The sequence below is a fragment of the Dermacentor silvarum genome, chromosome 10, assembly GCF_013339745.2.
Source record: "Dermacentor silvarum isolate Dsil-2018 chromosome 10, BIME_Dsil_1.4, whole genome shotgun sequence".
Classification (NCBI taxonomy): Eukaryota; Metazoa; Arthropoda; class Arachnida; order Ixodida; family Ixodidae; genus Dermacentor; species Dermacentor silvarum.
In genome coordinates, this window is record NC_051163.1 from 11,406,079 (window position 1) to 11,431,520 (window position 25,442).

General features: G+C 44.4%; 1 long non-coding RNA gene across 2 annotated transcripts in view; it reads left to right on the forward strand.

Annotated features, from left to right (window-relative positions):
- Positions 1–25,442, forward strand: part of LOC125940989 (uncharacterized) — a 54,644-nt gene that overhangs the window by 23,424 nt on the left and 5,778 nt on the right. The window contains exon 4 of one of the 2 annotated variants that reach the window (XR_007464140.1): positions 11,103–11,181. The exons of the other annotated variant lie outside the window; for it this stretch is intronic. This is a non-coding gene — a long non-coding RNA (uncharacterized LOC125940989). Of the gene's footprint in view, positions 1–11,102; positions 11,182–25,442 lie in introns of those variants that run through there. 2 annotated transcript variants of the gene reach the window in all.

Sequence of the window (25,442 nt, forward strand, 5' to 3'; positions counted from 1 at the left end):
CCTACTTCTGCAGCCCTTAAGCGAGCACGGCGCAGAACGCGCGTTTGTTCTCCGCCGTGTGTTCACTCCCCGTGAAAGCGCGCGCCCCTCGCGCCCTTTCACTCGCACATACAGCGTTCGGCGCGCGGCGACGACTTCATCTCCATTGACGTCCTACGGAACCTCATGGCGACGGCGACGGCGACGGCGACGCCGACGGCAGAAATCTGCTTTTGAGTGTCCATATAATTGCTATCGCAATAAAAGGGAGACGCAGGAGCTAGTCGTTTCAATGGCAAACTAGCTTCAAAAAGGGTTGTCTCAGGCATATACTGGGAGCGACAAATTTTTTCTATGGTCGGCGGAGCTCAGTAGTTATATTAAACGGCTGGATATTTCTGAGAGGGACCCCTGCACACTCGGAAGCCATATACGGCAACTTGCTGTTATGCTTACTGAGTAGCAAAACAACAGGCACTCCATCAGGCGATTCCTTTCATTTACTCATTACAGCCAAAGCTTTCTTAACTATTTATTGCATACTTTGCTAACCGTGGCTGCCTGTCACTGCTACTGTCTCACTGAATAGCTCACGCACAGGACATCACTCAATAATGGATATAGTCTTGAGAGAGAGAGAAATTTATTTACAGAAAGGCAGAGAGGTCGGCCTGAGCTTTAACTTGCTCTGGCCTGCTACTCTGTATACACTGGGGAAAAGGGACGGGGAGGAAAAGGGTTAATGACTGATGATGATGATGATGATGATGATGAGAGGAGGAGGTGTGTGTATATACAAGTTTACAACGTTGTGGCATCTCTAAAGCCGTGTGTCGAACCCAGTGGCTTGTAGAAAGACTTAATTCAATAATACCCCTACGGGTGTGCCGGTACCTGGCTGGCTCTGTTCTCTACGATATTACGCGATCAAATACCAAGTTGCATTTCAATATATTTATTGCAGCAAAAAATATACACCTTAAAGCAGACTACGCTTAAACGGAACTCGAAGGGACCGAAAGATCTGTTCTGTTTATTCGAAGTTCCCTTTAAGAGAAGGACACAAAAATCTCCAAGGCACATTTTATTCGTAAAATGTACCATGGGCCCATACTGGTCATGGTGCAACAGCAAAGGGATCCCATCTCGAATATGGACAAATTCACGGCCACGTGGGTCGCGTGGTGAGGGCCTCCGCGTCTTGCCTTCTGCCAGGCAAGCGCGTAATCGCTTTGCTGCAAAACGTGGTGCCAAAGATGAATACTTTTCAAGCATTTATTTAACTACGTCGTAACACTTCGCTCCCCTAGATTACGATATTTACGTTGGATCTACATGATGTTATTTCTTTATTTTAATAAATAATTCATTTTTTAGGTTTTCTTATTCGCGTTTGTTTTTCTCTTTGTTTTTATCTTTCGCATGTGCGACTGGCATGAATACAGAGAGAGTAAACGTGTAAGTTGAATCCAGCTAAACGTAGCAATGAAGCTATAAAGCAAACAAATACATGCTCTTCCGAATTGAAGCTTTGCAGATAAAGCAATTTTTAGTCCACTGCCAGCCACAGAAAGCAAGACCATTTCACTTCCCCCATGTCGGTCGTTCTTTGCGTACTGCAAGCAGCAAATATACCGTGCCAGGTATTATGCATATTTTTGTCAGAGTTGTAACGAGAAATTCCACGTGCAGCTTCAAAGTTGTTATCGTAGTAGCTTTCAGTTGAATCACCTTCACTTGTTTTGATAATACTAATGAACCGGTTCAAGTGGTTATTCCGAATGAAAACTCTTCATTAGGTGCGCCCTTGACAAGCCACTTCAGCCTTCAGATTTAGTTACTCTTTTTATACTATAATTTTTCTTTTATACCTCTGCTTTATGTTACGAACAACGGTGGCATAAGTAGTCTTTTCGAATTATGGTGTAAAATGTTCCTGTGGTTTCTTGGCACAGCCTTTTCTTTTACAGTAGTTATTATCGCACGCCAATGTCCCTACCCTTGACTTTTCCGGGGAAAAAGGGGCGGGGGGTAGAGGGAGTGCGGAGCATCAGGGACAAGTAGTTTAGAACGGGTGTTTCTCTTACAGGAAACGCTTCTAATATACAACGACGCTTGGTCCGTCAACGAAAAGTCTGTAATTGCGCCTGTCTCGAATTGGAGGCTGTATTACAACATGAAACGACACCGGTTGTCCGGGTCACAGCCTCTCTCTCACGCTAATAAACAGCGCCGCTACGGTCTTTAAATAGCCCGCTAGCCTCAGACAAATGAGGAAACCGCGGTGCTAGCTGAGCATGCGTAAACGCCCATCTGCACTGCCTCTAGCGTATGTGTGCACCGGCTAGGCCTTCAGCTATTTGTCTGCTTACATATAGGCTGTCTTTTATTGCCGTATTGAGTGCGACCTCTTTTTTATTTCCTTTCTTCCCTCTTGTGTAATATCGAGCAACTGTTCCACCACTCCAAGTGGAAGTTTCGCTTTTTCGGTCACCGCTCTGGTGTCTTCACTGTACTCTTGATGCGATATTTACAGCATTTGAGTCACACAGGGCACTGAACCGAAGTACGGTGATGAATATGTTAATGTTCTAAGTTTATTTGTCGAGAGGAGGAGACGGAGGATGGTGGCTACAGACAAATCTACACATGCGGGAACCGCCAACAATCGCTCCTCCCCAGCGCCGCTCTTAAGCACAGTTTAATAAACTTAAAACAATATCTATTTAATTTAGTGCCTCAATCGTTCAAAGCGCCACGCAAGACGGTTCAACAAGAATAATGTTGATGTTGAATGTTATTTGACACAGCCTTTTCTTTAAATTTATTTTATGTCTTAAGGCTCGCTCTAGAGCACAAGTTTTCGTTTGAAACCCTTCGGCGTCGAGGCGCCCCATACGTTAATCTGGACGGCGTGTTTCTGGAAGGGCAGTGGAGACACAACAAAGAGGTGTCCTGGCTGCTCCTGAATATTTTAAGTGATGTGGATTATAGCTTGTGATTGGCAATGTTTAGCTGAGTCATTTCAGGGCGTTGTATACGGGAGGAGGGCTGCGTGGTCGCGGAGCAGCATCCCACGCTGGAGGGCTTAGGAGCACTTAGGAAAAAGAGGCATTGTGAATAAGGCCACTGAATTGCGACGTTCATTTTTTTTTCTATTTTCTGTAATCATGATTTCATTTATTTATTTGTTTGCTTATTCATTCAACAATATATATGTCCAGTAAATGTCAGTGTTTACAACTTGATCGCCATTTTTTGTATTCATTGAGGAACTGTCTCGGTTCTCCCCTGCATGTCTAATTGATACTTACACTTTGTATGGTCCATTATACACTTCAATTGCTTGTGCTTTTTTGCTTAACACTAATATGCACATTGTACCAAGTGTGTTGTCGCACCCACTACGTGACTCGTCGTTTCCAGTGCGTCTACGCTACGTGGTCGTCATTGCGTGTATGTGTGTATGAAGAAATGACCAAATAAATGTACACACGTATACGTGTGTCTTTTTATTCGCTCATTTCTTCATCCCACTTCAAGGTTATTTCATCAACGTACTTAAATACTTGCGATGGGCTGCGCATCATCTATGCGAATCCAGAAACAGTCAAACTTTTATTATTATTATAATTCGAACGCATCAAATGGCCCATTGAGCGAAAACGCCCGTGTCTGTACCCGCGAAACGGCACCTCATTTCCCATTGGCTGCGACACCACATCACGAACGCGCCTGGATATGAAGCAGAGCGGGCGAATCGAAACACCTGGTGCATTAGCAAGCCAGGTGTTGCGTGAGGGGAAAGGGCATCGCCGCGACGCCACGTCATCAGCGCGCCTCGACGGAGCATATATGACGTCGCGACTCCGCTGGGCGAGGCGGGTTGTAGTCGGCGAGGCAGTCGCGTGAAGCGTGCGTGCGGGTGCCGCCGCCTCGCTTTCGGAAGCCGGTGCGCGGTCCGTATCTCTCTATCTCACCCTCACTGGGCTTAGCTGCCGCGCACGCCTGCCGGCCTTGGTTGCTGCTGCTGCTTTCTCCGTCTCTCGTCACGCATGCGGCTTTCTTGATTTCTCAGCAATATTGTCCATATGATACCGGTCTACAGCCAATATGCTTACGTAGAAACTGTACAAAATAAGTAAATGAATAGCCCGCACCAATTTAATCGTAAAATTCGATAACATATCCCGCAGCAAAACTCAAAAACATTGCAAAACTTGAAGGACCGCTCAGCGGCGTTCAATTGGACGATAATGCTTTCGGATTAGCAACTCATAAGAAGTGATTAGGTGTCCTAAGATTTCTTCTTCGCATCTACTTATTTGCCTCGTTTTCTCTCGTCACCGAATCGCAGGCGAGTTTGATGATAATAATCAAGAAGAGTCGTCATCTTGAAGAAGAAGCGGAACAAATAGAAGAAGAATTATTCCATAGTCACTGATGACGATAATGATGCTTCTTTAGAGACAGTGGAACCTGCCTACTCTGGGGGATTGACCAGTAGTCGGGTTGCTTTCAGGACCATGCAGTTTTAAACACCACCGCCTGGTTGACCTCCCTGCCTTCCCTCTCTTCGCTTTCTCTCTCTCACCACGTGCCCAACACTTCAATTTGACTTTGCATTTCTCTGCCTTTTTTTTTTTTTTTACCTGTACGGAATATCTTTTTTTATTCTCCTTGTATACGTTCTTCAGACAAGCACGTTCCTGAAGCAGTGCATCCACGAATCCCTAAAAAGCTCTTAAGCTCGCACCATTACTGGACTTCCCACGAGACTTCTCTCGCCGCTTGTGCTCGGAAGAAAAAAAATAACAGGAAAGGAACTAACAAGACAGCTAAACGAACTGCATCATCATTAGACCTTGCAATGTGAAGTCATCGCTCATGTCGTTTATCTCCCTCAAGCAGGAGAGTCGCAATGTTCCGCTCACGTACGCCGAGGAGTGCCGAGCACAATTCTAACTAATGACGACAGAAAATAGGTTTTCTATTGACGTTATTATGTAATGAGATTTGCTCACGATGAAAGGATTTTGGCTACTTTTTGTCACATAGGAAAGAAAAAAAACATGAAATATGGCACAGCTGTTGGCAAACAATCGATGATAGCCAGTACACTAGAAACCGTTATAAACAACACAGTAAATGCGTTTATGCAGCTGCACTGATCCACCGCACTGATCATGGAAAGGAAAATAAACTTTTGCACGCAGGGGCCGATTTGTATAATTGAGCTCTTGGACTGCGCTGGAAGAAACCTGGCGTATTGTTTAGAGTACTGGGCTGAATACGTCTCTGCTTACGACACCGGACAGAACTTTGAGCCATTGCAGCGAAGATCACTGTGGGACAGCAACCGGGCGTCACCCATTTTTCGCCATTGTCCCTTGCGAAAACATTTAGCGTAAGAACGTGTTTGCGAGTGCGGGCCCTAATTGAGAAATTTTCAGCGTTCTCTTGGTTTGTAATCATTCACCCCCTTAATCTCTTTTAACATTTTACGACGAAGATATTGAAGATAGAAGCGCCCCAAAACCTTTCATGCGCGCTTTTACGGTGTCCTTGGAGAACTAAATAATTTTAAGTGTGTTAGTCAATGTAGGGCGAAAACAAAACTGCGAAGCCCTCGTTTTAGCTTGTATAAAGGCGTTATATGAAACAAACATTTCCCGCCGAGCTAGGTGAACCAAAAATGGTACCAGTTTTACACATGCGGCCAATGAAGACCCCGCGATGGGTGATGTTTACCGAAAGTTTGAAGTGTGAAAGGTAAGGCAGCCTTTGTAGGAAATTACTTATACAAGCGTTCCGGAGCTTTACAAGCGTATTTTTACGACTCGCGCAGGTAGTTACTTCAATTGCCGGAAAAGTGCATGTTGTATACGTAACAATGCATGTCGTTGTGGTTGCAGCAATGACTACGCTTCATCAGGAATTGGGAAATTGTTTTCAAACCTGCTTCAAAAGTCCATTTTACAGCAAAACTGTTAGCCTCTCGGCGGTTGGCATTTTTTGTGTCAACGTGCGTGCGCAAAAATGTGGGCCGATCCCTGCGGCAGTGCAGTGCAGGAGGAATGGCTCGTACCCCTCGTAAGGCAGAGGCTTCAAGCATACAGCAAAGTGAAGTGAAAAGTGCATAAATTCTTTGGAATCACGCACACAACATACAGAAGAGCATACGTTTCAATAAAGAACAAGCACAAAACTCGCATCCAAACCACATAATTCATGATAAGGCACTCGTGATAACAATGCGAAGCACGTAGCGCTCCCGCATACCTTTCCCGGTACAGATCACTGTTGCGCAAGCTGCCGCGGCGACGGCAGCTTTCGATGTGGGGAGTGTTGTCTCTAGACTTTCATATACCGGGTGTGTTAGCGAACACTCTCAAAATATTTTAAAGGTTGCCTGTGACAGATAGCACAATTCCAGTTCATGAGTTTGTCTACTCGAAGAGGCGGACACTACTTGCACAAACATCGAAATGCTTAATCTACTAATTAACAAAATGTATTATTTAGTTTTTAACTAGTTACCTTATGGCTCGCCTTCCAATTTGAAAATTCTAGCCATGGAGTTCGCAAGGCAAATCCACTTGGAAAAAATTGTCAGGATAGCAACAGTTACGAGATAATAATTTCCGATCTTTGCGGAGAAATTCATTGGCGTTCCAGTTACTTTTGAGCTTCAATGCATAAACGACATTTTGTTAAGAAAGTAACTGGAACTCCAATGCATTTCTCCGCAAAGTTCGGGAATTATTATTAAGAAACTGGTGTCATCCTGAGAATTCGTTCCAAGTGGGCCCGCCTTGCGAGCTCCACGGCTAGAATTTATAGGAGGAGGAGGAGGAAAAAGAAGAAAGCAAAGGCAGGGAGGGTAACCAGACGCACGTCCAGTTTGCTACCCTACACTGTGGGAAGGGGTTTAAAGGGGTGAAAAGAAAGGAGAGAGAGTGAAGAAAGTACTCTCAGTATGAACACGTGCGCTTGTCCAACACTTCACAATCGGTCACTGAGGCCAGTCGACTTCATGAACTGTAACAATGCCCGCGTCACTTTGTAATTTATAAATTGCAATCTGGGCCATAAGGTAATTAGTTAAAAACCTAATGAGTGATTTTTGTTAATTAGTTGATTATGCATTTCAATTTCTTGTGCAAGTAACCTCCGCCTCTTTGAGTAGACCAGCTCATGGACTAGAATTGTGATATCTGCCCCAGGCAACCTTTAAACATTTTTGAAAGTGTTCGCTGAAACACCCTGTGTAAAAGAACCAGCCTATCAACCGATTTCACTGCTGTTGTAGCACCGCTGTGGGCACGCAACGTATTTAGGACTCCGAGGGAGAAAAAGCAAAGGGAGAAAGAGCGGCAGCGCGCTGACAAAATCACCATTACTCCCATTACTACCATTACTCTAAATTATCATTACTACTATTACTCTAAAGCAATGAAGCATTGCATAGCTCCCTCAGCAGTTGTGGTGGTTTTCAACAGCTTCGCTGGACATCCACTTCCGAAAGGCCGGGATGGCGAGTCAATTATTTTTTTAATAGAACCTCATTAATTATTTCTAGTTTCTCGCCCTGCGGGGTCGTAGCAGTCTCAGTTTGGTTGATCCGGTGGTTTGCGCAACTGGAGCACGAAAATGCCGTGCAAGCTATATTGTACGGGCAAATCTCCTGGAAAGCGAGATTCAGCCGAGACGAAATAGACCATCTGGCTCGTTGAAAGTGCAACATCGAGAAAAAATTTGGCTATAGACAACGACCAAAAATCCTTGGCACAACACGCAGCAGTATAGAGCCCCTCTTGGGAGGAAAGCGATCTTCTTCTGCACTCGATTTTCCGCACCAAGGAACGTGCCCTACACATTTTCCCGCACTCCTCGTTACGGGGCACCACTTTCGTAAATGTCCCGAGAAAAGCACGCAATAACGGTTCGCGTCAGCTTTTCGACTCTCGACAATTTGTTACGCGTTACTAGCGATTTCAGGGCCGCTGCTACCGTAGTGTTTGTTGTTTGGTCCCCTTAGGGCACCTTTCTTCCTTCGAGTGGCCGTTGGGAAAAGATTCATGTACAACTGCATTTTTGTTTTTTAAGCGAAGCTGCTAGGGGTAATTCCACTGCAGTTTTTGTGTGCTGGCGGTGGCTTGTGGGGCATGTGCAGGTATGTTTTTTGTTTGTTTGTTGTTTTTGATTGATTGATTGATTGATTGATTGATTGATTGATTGATTGATTGATTGATTCTTTCTTGCTTTCTTTCATTCATTTTTTGTTTGTTCGTTTGCTTGTTTTTGTTTGTTAGTTTTGCTTGCTTGCTTGCTTGTTTTTTGTCGTGTGCCCGAAGTAAAATTGGTAGATTTCGAGCAGGGAAAGACACGACCCCTTGGTCAAAGTGCGAGAACTGTCTCATACAGCTTCGCTGTCTTTGATGTATCAGTTGCTTGCATTAGCGCACATCTGCGAGGGATATTTTTCTGTTATATTGTTCGCTGATGTTCCAGTTTTTCGTAGTCTTTACAATGGCAGACCAGCGATACTGGGTTTCAGAAGGGTGAGTAACCTGGCGCAGGTTCCAACTACAAATAGCTCCAGTGTTCCCACTTTCAATCTTGCACAAATTACGGCTTTCAAAAATTAAACCATGTGCAGTAGAACCCCGTTGACGCGTTTTTCAAGGGACTGCGAATATATATATATATTTATATATATATATATATATAACAGCCGGGAAAACGTAACTGTTAGGAAAGCCACAAATCGCCACAGCTATGTCAGAAACAGTTGTGAATGGCTGCCAGTACGGTTATTAGCCGTCTCGATGCTCGTACCGTCACCGAGCGACCGAGCACCGTCCTCGGTGCGTGTGCATGTGTATAATTAAGGTAACATGTGCACAGTTTCCCGACAGTGGCCCCTTTCAACTCTTAATATGCTTGACCACAATATTTTACTTATGCTTCACCGCAAAACACGTCGCCACTGCGGTGAAGATGACTTGAGAGAACCAGCGATTATGCTACTTATATAAGACCCTTGCCGGTTCCAAAATGAATGTAACGCTACACTCGGTGGATCTGCCCCAGTGCGCGTGGTTCCCCGTGGGCTTCAATTGATGCAAATTCGCTTCGGGTGCTTCGCCAACTGCTCTATGCACATGTGCAGCGCCTGGCTTGTGCAACTTTGGCCGCTTATTGCAAACTGTGGTCGCTTACAGCAAACTTTGGTCACGTACTGCAACTTTGCTCACTTACTGTAACTTTGGTAGCTTACTGCAAATTTTGGTAGCTTAATGCAAACTTTTATCGCTTACTGGAAACTTTGGTCGCTTACTGTAAGCTTTGCTCACTTACTGCAAACTTCGGTTGATTATTGCAAGTTTCGGTCGATTGTCGCAGCGTGCCGGTCGCTTGTTGAAACGCACCGGTCACCTGTTGCAACGTACAAGCAGGCTGCACCGTTAAATTTAAGTGACCGCTACGTTCAAACGCAACGTAAGATGCAGGAACATTACAGATTGGCGACATATCAAGGGGGAACTTAATACATAGAAGTCAGTGACAATTAGGTCGGGACCGCGAAAACGCGACGTAGCAGCCGGCAAAACGCACCACTGAGGAACGTATCAACAGAGTTCCAATGTAATTCGATGTATCCTAGTATCCTACTCTGATTTAATTTTGTTTGTAACAGGGAAAAAGTCAACAGAGGTCGTCTACTCTCTTCGTTAATAACACAGTAATTTAATAGTGCTGTTGTTCACGTAGTGCTGTCTTTTTTTTTTTTTTTATGGCCTGTCTTGGTCGTTGCGTATATACTTTGTACTTCTGGTGGGGAATTCAATTTACTGTTTGTCGTATTCTACCACACCTGTCCAGAATGCTTTATGTGGCTCTGAAATGGCGTTGTTTGGTTTTCTTGTTTCTGGTAGGCAGGCCTTAGTCACATGCGTGTCATACCTTTGTCAACCTGAGCTAAACTCTGTTTGCTTTGCGCTGTCAACCTGAGTTCAGGAAAAGAGAGGAGAGAGAGAAAATGATTTAATGAAAGGCAGGGAGGTTAATCAGGACTGAGCCCGGTTGGCTACCCTACACTGGGGAAGGAAAAGGGGAGAGAGAGGAAAGAAAGAACGAAAGAAAGTGTGCTTAGCTAGTCACCATTTAATTTATTTAATGCAAACTATAACTAGCGAAGCTCACCCTTTTTGAGCCAAACTCTTTACTATAGCTAGTGCTCGTCGTCTTTGCTGCACTCAGAAGCCGTCTGATACAAAAGTCGACTGTGAAAACCGCGAGTCCCCCTGGCTAAATTTTATTCTTGCTAAGCCTTACTCCTATCAAAGGTAGTACAATCCCCGTCTTTCATTGCAGCCTTTTAAGAACGCCGAATGGTGCTCGTTAGCATCCCCCTACCCCTCACCGATTTCCTTTCATTTCTCATTATTTATCTTTCAGCATATAGGAACTTCTTTACTGTTGCAATGCAATAGCATATTTACCTGAGACGGGTTCTTTACACCAAGCGCAAATGAAAGCGGTCGATGAACCAATACTAGAAGTAAACAGTGAGGACGGTATTAACAAACTGAAAATCTTCTTGAGGCATGCAAGTTGGGTCTCCCTCCCAATACAGGATCGTCGCACTTTCGCGATTCAGTTCAGTATTGGCGGCATTCGACCACGAGGTGAACGTCTCCCCCCCCCCCCCCCCCCCCCCTTTGCGAAACTTGAGGCTTCGAACAACGCCTGTGCCTTCTTTTACGAATCGTCCCACTCAATATGCTTCGTGTTTCCAGGAAAAGATGTCGTTAGCGGCAGGACCAAGTTTTTGCGTGGCTTCGTTCGGAAAAGCACGACATCCTGTTCAGGGCTTCATTGTTTCTTTTCGAGAGAGTCGTTTTTCTGAGCTATTTTTCTTGCCGCTATCTCAGGGTCTTAAGCAACTCTGACTGGAACGAAGGAGGAACTGAACAGCTGGGGCAACTCAGTACAACTGTACTCGGTACAAAAGCTCAGTACAACTATTAGTGAGATTGCATGGCGCGTCTTCCCGAGATGATGCCCGAGAGAGAATCGTGTATCTAATACAACGTTTTTCGATGAGACTCTTGTAGAACATCGCATGGAGAGGTCAACATTGAAGTTTATTTTGGCGCCAATTGGGTGGAGGGAGACGTTTTAGTGCTACACAACCACAGTGCTCCAATAGACAGTAAGTGGCCACCACCTGTTCTCAGCCTCACTATAGAATGAAGGTGAAGACAGTCAGATCTGCTTGCATATCTCGTTGCGGCATCCTCGCATTATCTCTACTTCCTATAGGGCACTCAAATTCCCCGATCACAATGGAAACCGCTTTCGGGACGCAGTCGTAACCCTTTCAGTCACGAATTATGATGCATTGTGAATAAATGCGTCCGAGTCGCATAATGTAATCTCAAGTTGCTATATACTCCGATGAAACAATACCAAAGTGATAGGTTGATGCTTTCTGGACTTTCCCGAAGTGTATTAATAATTTCAGAGTACTTAAATTTGTAGTTAGTGAATAGCCAGTCATGTCGCGTCTTCCAAATAGCGAATTTTATTGACCGGGTGAAACCACATGCACAAATATATATTGGCGGCATGCGATAGGAGGAAGGCCCAATCCTTCCTTCATCGATGCTGACGGATTGCGACTCGTCGGCCATTCAGTCAAACATGTTAGTGTATTTAGTAAAGTGGTAGTGCTTTAGCAATACTCTGCAATCTTAAGTAAACTGGAGTCACAGAGTGTAAGCAGATAATCCAATTAACCCGCAACTAATGTCCGTGTTATTTCGTTTTTCTTTCTTTCATTACTGGCCTTGAATGCAAAGATTACACAGCCTAAACGTGCTCTTTTCTGGCAGCCGTTGGTGTACCTTATAGCAGAAAAATTGCTACCAAGGGAAAGACACCGAGGTGTGGGATGACAAATATGGTTCAGTGCCTTGATGAGGTTAAAAATAAGGTTAAAAATAAAGTTTACTCATAACGTTGAGTCGAGCGACTCGAAATCGCGTAACTGAGGATTGCTCGAAAATGTGGTCGTCTTGCAATGAGCAAAAAACTAGGCTGATGTGTATGATGATCCTTTATTCGCGTGCAGAGTTCAACGAACGCCATATAAAAAGCCAAATAAACGCGCCGCGTTTATTCTTTTTTTGAACGGCAAGTTTCACGCTGAAGCCCCGAAGCAGCCTAACTATTTTCTATCCGCCAAACGCATCTACTGCGTGCCTTCTCCGGGAGTGTCAATGACCGCCAAGCACTGGACGAACAAAAGATATCGCGAGCTTGTATAAGCGGGACATACACAGCGTGAATATTTCAGCACCCGGCGTGTCGGGGTGAATGAGCCGAGATAAAGGAGCATATGAGCTTTCTCGCAGCGCTCTCGCGGATAGCAGGCCTCGCAGCGCGTTATAAGCAAAGAAGTGCGTCTAATGCTTTGTCGGTGTGTGCGTTCGTTAGCATCCCTCATTCCTAGGTGCCCAGCCGAGAAACTCTTTGAATACGGTCGGCAGAACGAATACATTGCATTAAGCGGGTGTGCCGCTTCTGACCAAGATTAGGAATGGCGTAACATGATGGCGACATTTACTGCGTGCAGCAGGTGTTTCCGCCAGTGAACGGCGGGGAACACCTAATATCGTTTGTTCGCATTTGTTCTTGGTCGCCTTCTGCTCTCCTGTATAATGTGGTATTGAATTTCGCCAGGGCCTAGCTGGTTGAGTGAACGCAGCTGTTACAAGCCATCCTCGTTATAGCGATTCTTTAGCCACACTCAAGTCGCTTCCAATTTAAGGCAGCAGAGGACTTTTTTTTTCAGGAGCTAAGCCAGCTGACTCTCTCAATCGAGACTATTTGCGATCATTCGATTGAAATTTTTATTCGATCGTTTGGTTAGGTTATTGCGGAGTTCTGAAAGCAGATACACCGTTCGCCACTCGTATAGCGTCGTAATCGCGACATTTTTTGCGAAACCGGTGATTCTCATCGTGGGTTTTCATGAGCGCAACCATGTTCGACGGCAAGCGATTCGTCGTTTTAACAACAACAAACAGCGCACGGTGCCATGTCTAAATGGAAAATACACTTTTATATACTACTTTTGGCAGTTCGTGAGAACGATAAGGACGAGTTACCAGAAGCAGCGTTTGCAACCGCGGATTTTAAGAGTAGTACGTCCAGCACACGGCCTCGTAAAAACTTCGCCCCTAATCTCAAACACCGATAACGCATGAACATTAATGGTTTTCTTTATTTTCCGATACCTAAACATCAGTTTGCGTCGGTGAGTGAGTGAGTCCAGGGCATGTGAGCCAATGTAGCTTTCCACTACGAGTTGCATCTCAGATTTGCGCTCAATTTATACGCCTTTTATTTCTCAGCGCTGCTGGCGACGAAGGCTGCATTCATGTGGGGGTGGAATTACCAACGCTCATGTATTAGTTAGATGCCCTTTAAAGAACCTCAAGTTGTCAAATTTATTTCCGAGCCCTCCACTATACGTACGGTGTCTTTCATATTTATGGATCATTGTTCATATATTTCATTGCGACGTTACATGTCACTAAATAATCAATCAGCTATCCTCAACAATGATTTAGAACAATAAGGAACAATACATTTGATAGGATTTCGTGAGATAATTAAAATTTCCACAGAGGCATGCAATACTAGCGCACATCGCCTGCTATAGGACTCGTGGTCATGAAACAGTTATCGTAATATCTCTCAGCAGACAACCCAAACATTAGCTAAACAGAGTAACGCGTGGTTTATTTATGCAGTGGCTAATTTATAACATTTTCTTCAGAAGTGAATCTAGGTGGCCAAACACCGCGCACATGCTATTCTCCCAATTCTCGTTTTGCTTTCGCAGGTGCTTCACCTTTTAGCAAACACGTGGTATGTGTTTAAATAGGACTAAAAAGACGATATAAAACTGCGATGATTTGGATGGCACTTATAAAGAAGTGTTTGATTTTGTTATTGGCCTCGAAGGCCTCCGAGTAGGGGCATAATAATCCAGTTGCACTCAATTTTTTTTATATATAAATCCGGCAGTACCTATCTCACAATGAATGGCGACGATACTGCAATTCGCATTGAAGCAATGTATAAACCCACCCTACTGCGACCGCCGAAACAAGTAATGTATGAGGTGCTGGTGTTAAAGATGTTCATTGAAGAGCGGCACAAACCCTGTTGCACATACCCAGCGGCCCAAATTCAAATGAAGAAGGTTCGTTGAGCTGTGGCCCATACCTAATTTCACATACGCAATGATCCAAGGAGGGGGTAACGGAGCTTATGGGAAAGTGGCACATAAGCAGCGGCACTTAGCCAGTAACACAAGTTGGCGTGAAACGGGTAACCTAATGAGCGGCGCATAGCAATGTGACATAAGCGCGACTTAATTTGGCCCGACGATTGGTTTCGAACACCGTTTCCTCGTGACGACCGCCTGAAACTCCAACCATCAGGCCATGGACTACTCGGTAATCCAAGGTTAAGCGAAAACCATTACAGACAGGCAGCCCCCGGCAATTCAGTAAAGTGCCTTAATCATGCTAATTGCATTAAGACATCGCATACGCCACGCAGGAGGCACTTAAAAGACTAAAAGCGAGCCTGTAAAAGTGAATGTCGGGCTACATGCAGAAAATGTCTCTAGATGACGAGTGATGCAGGGACAAACAATTAAAGAAACAAAGATGTCATCAAGTCATAACAAAGAGAAAGAGGGGGGAAGACAATGACAAATGAAAGCCGGGGTGGTTAACCAGGACTGTTCCCGGTTGGCTACCCTGCACTGGAGGAAGGAAAAACAAAATATACAGAGTCATCCACTTCTAGGGTAAACACAGTTATTATTCAGACGCTTGTAACAGCCTAAAATGTATAGAAATCAGGCCCACTAATAATTGATACCCGCATTAGGCTTCTTATAAGTCAAATTTTCATCTAAATAAAGAATGAATGCTCAACAAAAATTGGCTTAAGGTGTTTCTCCCTAAGGGCGGGAGACCCTGTACATGCAGGCACGGTTCAAGTTCACACGTAGATATTTAGTGAAAGTATTAACAAATATCATTTCTTCCAAGATTAACAATACCGTTATGTAGTGTCTCGATGCTTGCCTCCGAGCTCGCGCTTGTGCCTGGATCCTATACACCCAGCGTGTATGTCTTCGTTCAAGTCGAAGTCCCCGCGTAAAAAATCAGTCACCGACACAACGCCTCCTGTATGTTCCGTTGTTGAGGCATACATTTTTGGAGGAGTTATTCCTGACAAATGCATATGGGGGGGATGAACTGGGGAACTACAAATTTCACCACGTCTCCACTAACCTGAACCGCCACTTAGGGTGAATTTGCCCCCTTTCAGAGGCACAAATTGACAATACTGTGCAGGGAGTTGTGGCGTTCAAGTGAAGACCAATCTTGATAAAGAGCTGAACTGCGCGAGTTGGAATTTTGAATGCATATTAGCTAAGCAGGAGAAATATTTACATTCCTACAAGAACACAAATGAACTTAGACAAAGCATGTTCTTTCAACTAATTTAGTTGCGCACAAGCACACATATATACATACTTTGTCCTATCTGGACATTTGAACAAAAAAAAAAAAACTGTCAGCCCTTCCACTGGGGTGGAGATGGAAGACCAGCGAAGCTGTACTATGGTGGGAATTATGTATTTCCAATTATTACTATTAAAATTTGATGGTGTAATTGGTTTTTGAACTATTAAAGAATGAGAAATATATATGATCCGGTCGTTTTCATTTATTTAGTGACCACAGGGACCATGGCCTTATGGTCGCTACGGTACACCGCCATAGGGTGCACGGCAAAGTTTGGCACGTTCTTCATAAACACGTCATCAACGCCGTGCTCGTTCGGTGTGAACGCGGAAAAAACGCCGCCGCCGTCGACAACAGTTGTGCGCGTTGTTTGTGTGACCGCACACAACCACTGTCAAAACGCTGGCTATACGTGACGGAACGGCTAAAAGCCGTTGTAGACACTGTTACGGGAGAGGCGGATGAGAGCCCAAGGAGAGTCTGCGGCACAGGCAGCAGAGGCCGGCAGGGCTGCGCGCATGCGCCGCAGTGGGAGAGCGGGCACGCACACGCACAGTCTAGGGTGCCTCGATGCCCTCCTCGCCCACCACTCCCCTTCCACTGGGAAGTATCGTTAGCTCTCCGCCGTTCGTTCGCTCCCCGTGAAAGCGCGCGTCCCTCGCCCTCGCGCGCTTTCACTCGCACATACAGCATACGGCCAATGAGAGTTTTTTTTTTTTTTTTTTTTTTCTATTGCCGGACGCGACCATTGAAGAATGAGCCCTTAACAGCTTCGCTGTAAAAACAGATAACCTAAATGCTTTTCATAATAGCACACGCCAAAAACAATGTTACCAAGCCCCCCCCCCCCCCCCCTCCCAACCCCTTCCCGCATGACCCTCACAGACATTTTAGCTCTTCATCGGACAATTCTACAGACGCCTTGCTGTAGAATATAACCAAGGTGTGCAATTTGAGCTGCTTTGAAATCTACCGGTTGGTTATGTCAGGAATTCCCCCAAAACGGCGCAGTCTTGAAGCCTAGGTTTACATCCACAGCACCTTACGTGAATTCCAAAGTTCCCAGACACACAACTTTAGGCATCATAATTATGTTATCCACAGTCCCTTACGTGAATTCCAAGGTTCCCAGACACACAACTGTAGGCATCATAATTATTTTCTCGATTACCAAATTGTGCTAAGTTATACATAATCTAATGCAATCAGTTACAAGTTACAAGTCTCAGTCGCTCAAATGCGAAATCGTACTTGTTCAGTTGGGAGACAGCGCTCGATCTACTGTTCTTTGTGTCCTTGTTTGGTGCTAATTTCATCGCTTGTTAACTAATACAGAATCAATCATGAGCACTGCTTATGTAAATAAACATTTGTTCAGTTGTATGACTTGCAGAGAGAGAGACAGAGGGACTCTTTAATTAATCTTCGACAGGTTTCACTGGCGGCATTCCTAGCGTGCTACTCCAGATGGGCATGATGCAAAATAAATTTATCTCACAGTTCACTTCACAGATCACAACTTACACAAAACTCACCACAACACTCAACAAATTTAAATGTCTCATTGACACCAGTGTCTCCGAGGGAGCTTAAAGTGCCTTCGTTGCGCGAGGTGCACAGGCAGCGTTACTCCATAGGACAAGGACGGGTCGTAGTTCAAGAGAAGGCAGCCTTTGATGATCTAATGTTCAGTGCGGCCGTTAAGGCTGTTCTTTCTAGTGTAAATAACATGAAAAGGCAGAATGAATGGGCTATGCTTTCCCGTACGGCTTGCACGCACGTCACAGTGGTGACCGTATCCGCTTGATAGGAAGTGTTTAGTATTTGCGACAATTGGTGGGATTCCGTGAAGTCGTGTGATGTGTGAAATCACGTGAAGCATTGCAGTGAAGCTGCTTAGCGCAGTCATTGGGGCTGCTGAGTCTGCGTCTTTTAAATCTGCTGCGTGTTCTTTTAAACCTTCAAAATTGGTTACGTTTCACACTACCATTCGTCGGTCATTGGCTTCCTCTGCGCTATTATTAGTCTTCTTCTTAGTATATTGCGCCGAGTTAACTTCCCTGCAATTTGCTTTCTTTCTCTCTCTCTCTATCTCTCTTTCTCTCTCACCTATTACATTGATTTGATGTCATTAACTCTGCCATCCGCCATTCTCCTGGCTACAAGGCATTTTTTTTTGCCTAGGTTTCCTGATCGCTGACTGCCATTTCAAGCCACAAGGAGATGAAAAGACTTCTGAGATTTTCCACACATTCTGTCTGGACTGTGAAAGAATGCTTTCGGAGCTCTCGCTTACTTTTTGCTATCGCGCCATGCTTCTCCTTTTGTCAGACGCCCGCATATATTCAGGCCATGTCTCCCGTTACTATACATATTCGAAGCTTTTATTCGGCTGTTCGTAGACACGTCGCACAAGTAGGGAACCGTATGTTGAATGCGAAAACAGCGGACGGGACAGGAGTCCCGAGAAGCGGAAGCTCAAAGGAAGCACAGCTTGCAGAACAAATCGTCCGGGGCGTATACTTATTGCATCATACGTGCCGAGAAAGCAAATCTCCCATTGTGTGACGTTTCACTGGCCTTTCAAAGCCATTTGTATCGTAAGTGCGAAAAGGTTGCGTAGGCGCTGATTTCTCAAACCCTTCAGTCAGACAGTCTCTATTCTTTTATCCCTTGTCTCCCTCTTTCTTTTTTTGTTTTGTCTCTTCTGCCTGTGTGTTTGTTTCTTGCGTGCATATTTTTCTATTGATGTGGGCGCAACTGGAAACGTAAATGCGGGTTTTTAAGGTTTCGTTTCAGGGTGAAACCTTATACGATCTCTACACAATAGGAGAATGACCAAATCATATGTGGTGTGCTCGCAACAGAGCTGTAGGTTTAGAAACTACATATGCCAGAAAGAAACAAATGTGAACATAGGGCACCCAGCGTGATAGGTTTTGTTGCAAACGCCGAGAATCAGTGCCTTTTCACTTGTAAAGAACCCTGTTTCGGATACAGTTTCCCGGGACGTACAGCAAAATTCACGGTGCTGTGTTCTATCTTGTTCAAACGTTCGCTCAGAAGGTATTCATCATAATCTATATCCGTATCACCCGTAGCCCTTCTTACGTATCGTAGTAGAAATCAAAAGTCGCAGTTTCGCCGAAAGACGAAGCATCAATTGCGATAGCAAATTAGTAGAGAGCTATATGGAATAAGGATAGCAGTTTGATGAGCTGCATAAACTTGGCCACATTCGCTTACAAACTGAATTAACAAGTATGGTGTCAGCACGCTCAAGCAAACATGAACAGACCCCACTCGATCACCAGAGACAAGCACTGTCAAAACGCTGGCGTGAGCAAGCGCGGCTGGGAACAGTGACCGAAGGTTCATGTGGTTTATCGCTTAAACGGAAACTGAGCGGCGAAAGCACAGCGCATTCAAAGGTCAGAGTCGTCTGGAGATCGCTTTCAAGATATGGTGCGCGCGATAGTCCTCAGCCGCGCAAAGTACAAGTACGCAATTCCTGGCAGAGTAGAATCCGCGCACCTCCCTCCCGCGCTGCCTTCCCGCTTTCCTCCTTTCGCGTGGGAGATTCAGTCGCCTGTTCCCCTTGCGCCCGGTCGCAAGATACGCATTTAGTGCCGCAGCTAAACGTCGCCTCTCCTTCCTGCCTCCCTTCCATTCCCCCATGGCCTTTCGCACGACCGGAGACGTCGTGTTTGCTCTCCGCCGTGCGTTCGCTCTCCGTGAAAGCGCGCGTCCCTCACGCGCTTTCACTCGCAGATAAAGCATGCGGTGCCCGGCGACGAGTTTATCGCCATTGGACTTTATACGGAACCTCACGGCGACGACGACGGTAGGAATGTGCTTGGAGTGTCCATATAATTTCTATCGCAATAAAAGTCTCACGCAACTCTATTCAGGCACATGTGCCAAAGTTAGTGTCATGCAATCCTTTCCGTAAATGACTTAGTCTTAATCATGGCCGTGCTGCTTCGTAGTACAATAAAGGACCCGGTGACACATGTCGCCTTGTCCGTGTCAATGTCGCAGACAAATTGTATTTTGTTAAACTACGAAGTAGCGTGTCTAACCCCTACGTTTCATCAACTAGTTCCCGTCGTAGCAATACCATTCAGCTTTCCTTCCAGTCGCTGTATTTCTTGCCGATATGCGAGGTATTTGGTGTGTTCAGTTAGTAGCTTAGATCGCCTACTGTGTCTTCTAGACCAAAGGTTTCTCTGCCTGTCTCTTTCTATTTCTTTTCAAGGAAGCTTTAGCAAACGGAAACTTTCAACAAGTGGTCCTGTAGTGCAAAACGGTGAAGACCAAAGCTTAGCATTTTGATTTTTCTTTCTTTTTCTTCTTCCTTCCTTCCTTTTTTCTTTTTTTTTTTTTTGAGCTGCGGATAAATCTTTGCTTCAAGAGAAAAAAACTGTATCTTATGCTTCTGTTTTCTACAGACTTTGCGGTTAACGCCGTGATCTTTTTGAATACGTTGAGAACTCGTTTATTTCGAGACCTAGAACACAGTGCTGTTGTTTAAAACCCGCTCGACAAACAGCACAGCCTGCTGAATGCATATCTAATTTGCTATTGATACCTTAGCTCAATTATTTCATTCATGCAGTGTTCTCATTGGTGTCATTAACATACCTTCTTGTTTTCATACAACGTTCGAATTGCTATATTTAAAAAAAGAAAAATAAGAAAACTGTGTCGGGGTTGTTATTTTTATTTCGTGAAGAAAGATTTTCCTTTCACAAGCTGCAATTGCGGCGAATCAAGCAATAAAAACGTTGTCGTTGCGATAACCTTCCTGGCTTCGACATGCAAGGAAAAATCAATTGTTTTGCTATTCCCTGTAGTGTCACGAATTTCGAGATGGTGCATATAATCAGACACGTCGGCTATGCTCATCCTTACGATTCCTCGTTGTTGGTCTAGATGATTAAAACTGTACAAGGATAATAAATGAGTGCACATCCGATGACGAAGGTTGAGTTAGAAGCGTGTACACAGCACGAAGCTCACATGCAACTGCCTTTTTTCCTGCCTTGGTATCATCCTTTACGCATGCATACGATAAGCAGAAACAAATGAAAAATTGGCAGTATAACATAATTATCGAGAAATACAGCTTCTTTGTTTGTTGGCTTGTTTGTTAGTTTGTTTGCTTGTTTTGTTAACTGTGCGCTTAAAGCAGATACCAAGAATTCCGAGTGATTTCGTTTTAAGTGTTGTCATGTTTTCTCGCTTCACTGTGGACCCCGATCATCTAACTCACGGTCATGGATGTTTCTTAAACGCCATTCTTTAACGGTGTATCCCAAACATGGGGCTCTCAATGCTCTCATATCAGCGTTCACACGTTTAGTAAGACCTAACATTACCGTTTCCTAGTTCTCGGTAAAGTTTAGCACGACTCTTCTTCTTTCCAGTATCCGCCTAAACTATGCTACTGCTTTTCATAATTTCTCTTAAATGATTTAGTCAAACAACGAGCCTGCCAATCAGTCATTCCAAACTGTACGTAAGACAGCGCCGGTACCATGGCGCTACACGAAAGTGCGAATGTCTCACCCGAGATCAGGAACTCTGTTCAATGTTCTTCACCAGCAAGCGTTCAGGTTTTCGGGATGAAACAACCTTACGCCCTACGTACATGTCATTTTTCCGATCTTTATGTCAGGGCTTTTGTCTATCCATTTCTTCAACTTTTTCGAGCCTTGCTTGTTTCTAAAAGCCAATCCATTTTAAGCGTCAAAACAGTCGCGATACCCTGGCCAATATGTTTCTCCACGTTGCTTACTGCGTTTTCGATTTAGACGGTTCAGTCCATTTACGCGAATTCGCAAGGGCCGTCGATCTTGCTCGGTAACCCTAACATTTACAATACGCTTCAGTTGCTGTTTTTTCTTGCTTCTGTATCATATTTAGGCACATTTTACAAGACCAAGCTTGCTGCACATGGAACAGATTTTGAGTAAATGATGTTTCCTTCCTTCCGGAAGACTTTCCCTGACGACGCAGTGATCGATAGACTGTAGCTACAGCTTCCCGTTGTGCGTTTCATTTTTGTATTTTTGCTTCCTCTTGGGATAGGAATATAGCAGAGCAAGGAGCGAGAAGTTTAGGCGAGACACTTTCCGCAAATATTAGATCCTTGAACGACTCCTTTTTTTTTCTGTGTCACCACTTCTGCTGTAAAAATATATTGCCTGAACATCAGCCGGCGCACTGTGGTTGGCTCATTTGTAGTAGGCTTTTTTCTAAGTGGAGTGATTGAACTCACTCTGGGGCCGGGCATGAGTGTAGCTACAAAAGTTGAAAAAAATTGGCTGAAAAAACATTGTTGATAGACATTTTTGGAAGTAATTATTAAGTAAATAATGTGGAGTAAACAATAACTAAATATATCAGTAAGATGATACTGAAGAACAGAAAAAAAATAGCGTGCAGTTTTTGTCGCGGTAAAAGGTTAAAGTGGCATAGAAGTCCTCCGGTGTCTAAGAGCCACAGCGGCGCACCAAAGGACAACCGCAAGATGTAAATTTACGCCAAGCTATTGAAGAGGTTTTTCGTAACACATTTTTTGACAGTAAAATGGCGACATGTTACCGAGAAATGTTCTAGGGATTCACTCTCATTGCAGAAAAGACATATTGAAAGCGATGCAGCCAAACACCTGTAACGGTAAATGGTAAGAAAGACTACTCGGCAACTTAGTCTTCTAGGCGAGAGTTGATGCGTATCTGAGCTTGGCTATGTTCTTTTTAGGTTTATTTTTTTTTTCGCTACGCTGTCCAGCGCACGTGTCACACATTTTGGCCTGGGGATACAGCTGACACCACATTATGCAGGCAAATTTACTTTCTGGTCATCGCGTATTTGTTTCACATCCTTAAGTTAACAGTTGGCCCATATCCGCCAGCATTGCCACTTCGGCAATGTGACTTTTGCGCGTTAAACGGTAATATGTTGATATATCTATATCAACTCAACATACTATGAAGCAAGAAAAGAGTATATGTAGTATATTCGAGAACGTCAAGGACATTATGTATACTCTGGATAAAACACCACACACTTAATTAGCCTGTGCCCGCGAGCAACGAAGTTACGGAGCACAGTGCTTTGCTAACCTTGTTCTACTCTTCCTCGTTTCCCGCTTGATTGTAGCAACCGCAGTACATTTTTTTAACATACTGACTTTTGAAATGGCGGCTATTGAAATGGAAAATTTGGTGGCAGTCATATTTTTGTGCCGCCTCATTATTTAAAAACCTTGAAAGTCGCACCTAAGTAATAATAATAATAATCATCATCAATGGTAAATCCAGGCAATGTGAGAAACTAGCGTGCCAGAAGCGCCGAAAAGGCGCCCCCGCTATCGTATAGCACAGAAACGCCCCGTGGCGACAAGCGCGAGGAAGTTTGAAACTGAACGGCTCGGCCAGGTCGCGGCCGCTACTGATACGGCACGCTTTGCCTGGCAAGCATGTGCGGCTGCGTGACGGGTCGGGATTTGCCACAGCACGTTATTCAAACTTCACCCTACACTTCTTTTCGAGACGTCTCCGTCAGAGAAGCGATTACACAGCTACACGTCAAGGGACCGGTTGTTCACTTGTATTTCGGGCCAGGAAAATACGTTTAAGCAAAAGCAAAAAAAAAAAATAAGAAAAAAGTGGTATTTTAGTAAAAGCCTAATTGGTATAGTAATTATATATATATATATATATATATATATATTGCTTAACTCTCAACGACCGAAAAGTACGTTGCTGCAGCGTATAAAGAACGCTACTATAAAATAAGTCTCCCACGCCTATATTATAATTATTTTACATAAAACTCTCCGTAGCGAAGATAATACGTTGGGTATAATGGGAATAACAGTAATATCCTACTCTTGTACCATATTTTAATGTTCTGAGAATTTCACACAATTCTAACATCATCAGAAATCCCTGTATGTGTTCCGCTCGGGGCCGTGTGACTCTTCACATTAAATATATAAGTAACAAGCGTTGGAGAAGCATACATCTTCCCTCCAGACTGTTCAATGTATTTCTCATACCTGACAACAACTCAGGGGCATGCTCGCTTTTCCCGCAGGTTTTTATTCCATCTGCGATGTTACGAACGTTAAAAACTTTTTAAACACCACTTAATGAGGAAGGCGCCATTTTGATGTCCTTGGTGAAAGTAACTATTTGTCATTACATTTCTTGTTCTAAAAACAACTCTTATGTGCTCAAACGCAGATATGGAGATTTAACATCGTGTCGTAGGTTGCGGGGCATTTTGATGCTTCATTCCAGATTTTAATGTCAACTCGCAGTATTCGAAATAATTCGCGGTTGTTTCTCATCACCTCTAGGCCAAATTGATGTCGATAGTGAGAAAAGATGGCGCAAAGAATATACTTAAACCTTACAGTTTCTCCTGCATCCGCCTTTATATTGAGTTAGTGACATAACTTTATTTGAAATCCGGCGATTGGGAGGCTCGGGCCTGGGGCCGCCTAGATGGCCACTGGGAGCTGTTGCTCCCGCACGGCATCCATGACTCGCTGGACGGCCCAAAGTTGGTCTTGGAGTTCTGAGCTGAGCAGCGTGGCCGACCACGGCGCCTGTAGATTTTCCGGGGAGACTTGCCATTTTTTCTTGATATATTTTACATCCCCACAACCTGTGTTGAAGGGTAGCTCTAGCAGGCTTGCATAGCTTGCATATATCGCTGGCGAACATCTCGGGGTAGAAAGTCTTTAACTGCATGGGACTCACATAGGTTTCTGTTTGTAATCGCCTCCAAGCAACGGAATCAGCTCTGTTCAGTTTAGTGTGAGGCGGGGGTAAAATTCGCCTCTGATTTTTATAGAATTTTGTGATGTCGCTAAATCTTGTTAATCTGTCGTTTTCTCTCCAGATCTCCTCCTCCGCGTTCCCCTGACCAATGGAGTTCACTCCTTGCTTGCTCAGCTCGGCGAGTAAGACCTTGAGCTTCGCGGTGTGCTACCTCGTTGGGGTTGATTGCGTGAATGCCTGGTGCCGTATGCGCTGGGAACCAGAGCAATTGCCTGCCGTTCTTCTCGGCTTTAGAGAATTTTGCTTTGTTGACTATGATGATGTGCCACGTCTCAAGAGAGATCCTACCCTTAGCATAGTTTCTAATGGCTGCCTGAGAATCGCTAATTATGTATTGAGCATCTGTGGAGACCAATGCTAGTGCAATGGCTACCTCCTCTGCTGTCTCGGAATGTTTGGTATTAACTGACACGCTTGTAAGGGGTTATTTGGTGTGAGCTACGACTACTGCCACGTAGCTATTTCTGTGTTTGTATTCAGCCGCGTCTACGAAGGCTGCTCTGTCGTCTGAGCCATAGCTTCGGATCATTTTCTCTGCTCTACTCATGTGTCTGCCCTTGTTATAAACTGGATGCATGTTCTTGTGTATATTTGTTACGGGCAGTTTGTCGCGAATTTCGCTCGTTATCGTCCTCTTTTCCCCGTATTGATTGTTACTCCTAGGCCAGGACTGAAGGCTGAAAAAATGTGGTTACATCATGGTTCGTTAAGCCCAAAAGAAATATACTTTGCCAATGGCCAACAGTGGGGCAGAAAAGAGCCTTTTTTGTTTTAGAAATATTCTTTTGGAAGATGCAATAATTTTAGGCTTATACTAAATGTTCATGTCGGAGCCACTGTTACAATTCTTCAAGTATACCACAGCTTGTATGTGTGTGGTTCACATTAAAAGTTGTCATGCGCAGTTATGTGGCTACAAGTTGTTATGAACCACTATCTGTAAGATACGTAAGCCATCCTGCCTGCAAAACTG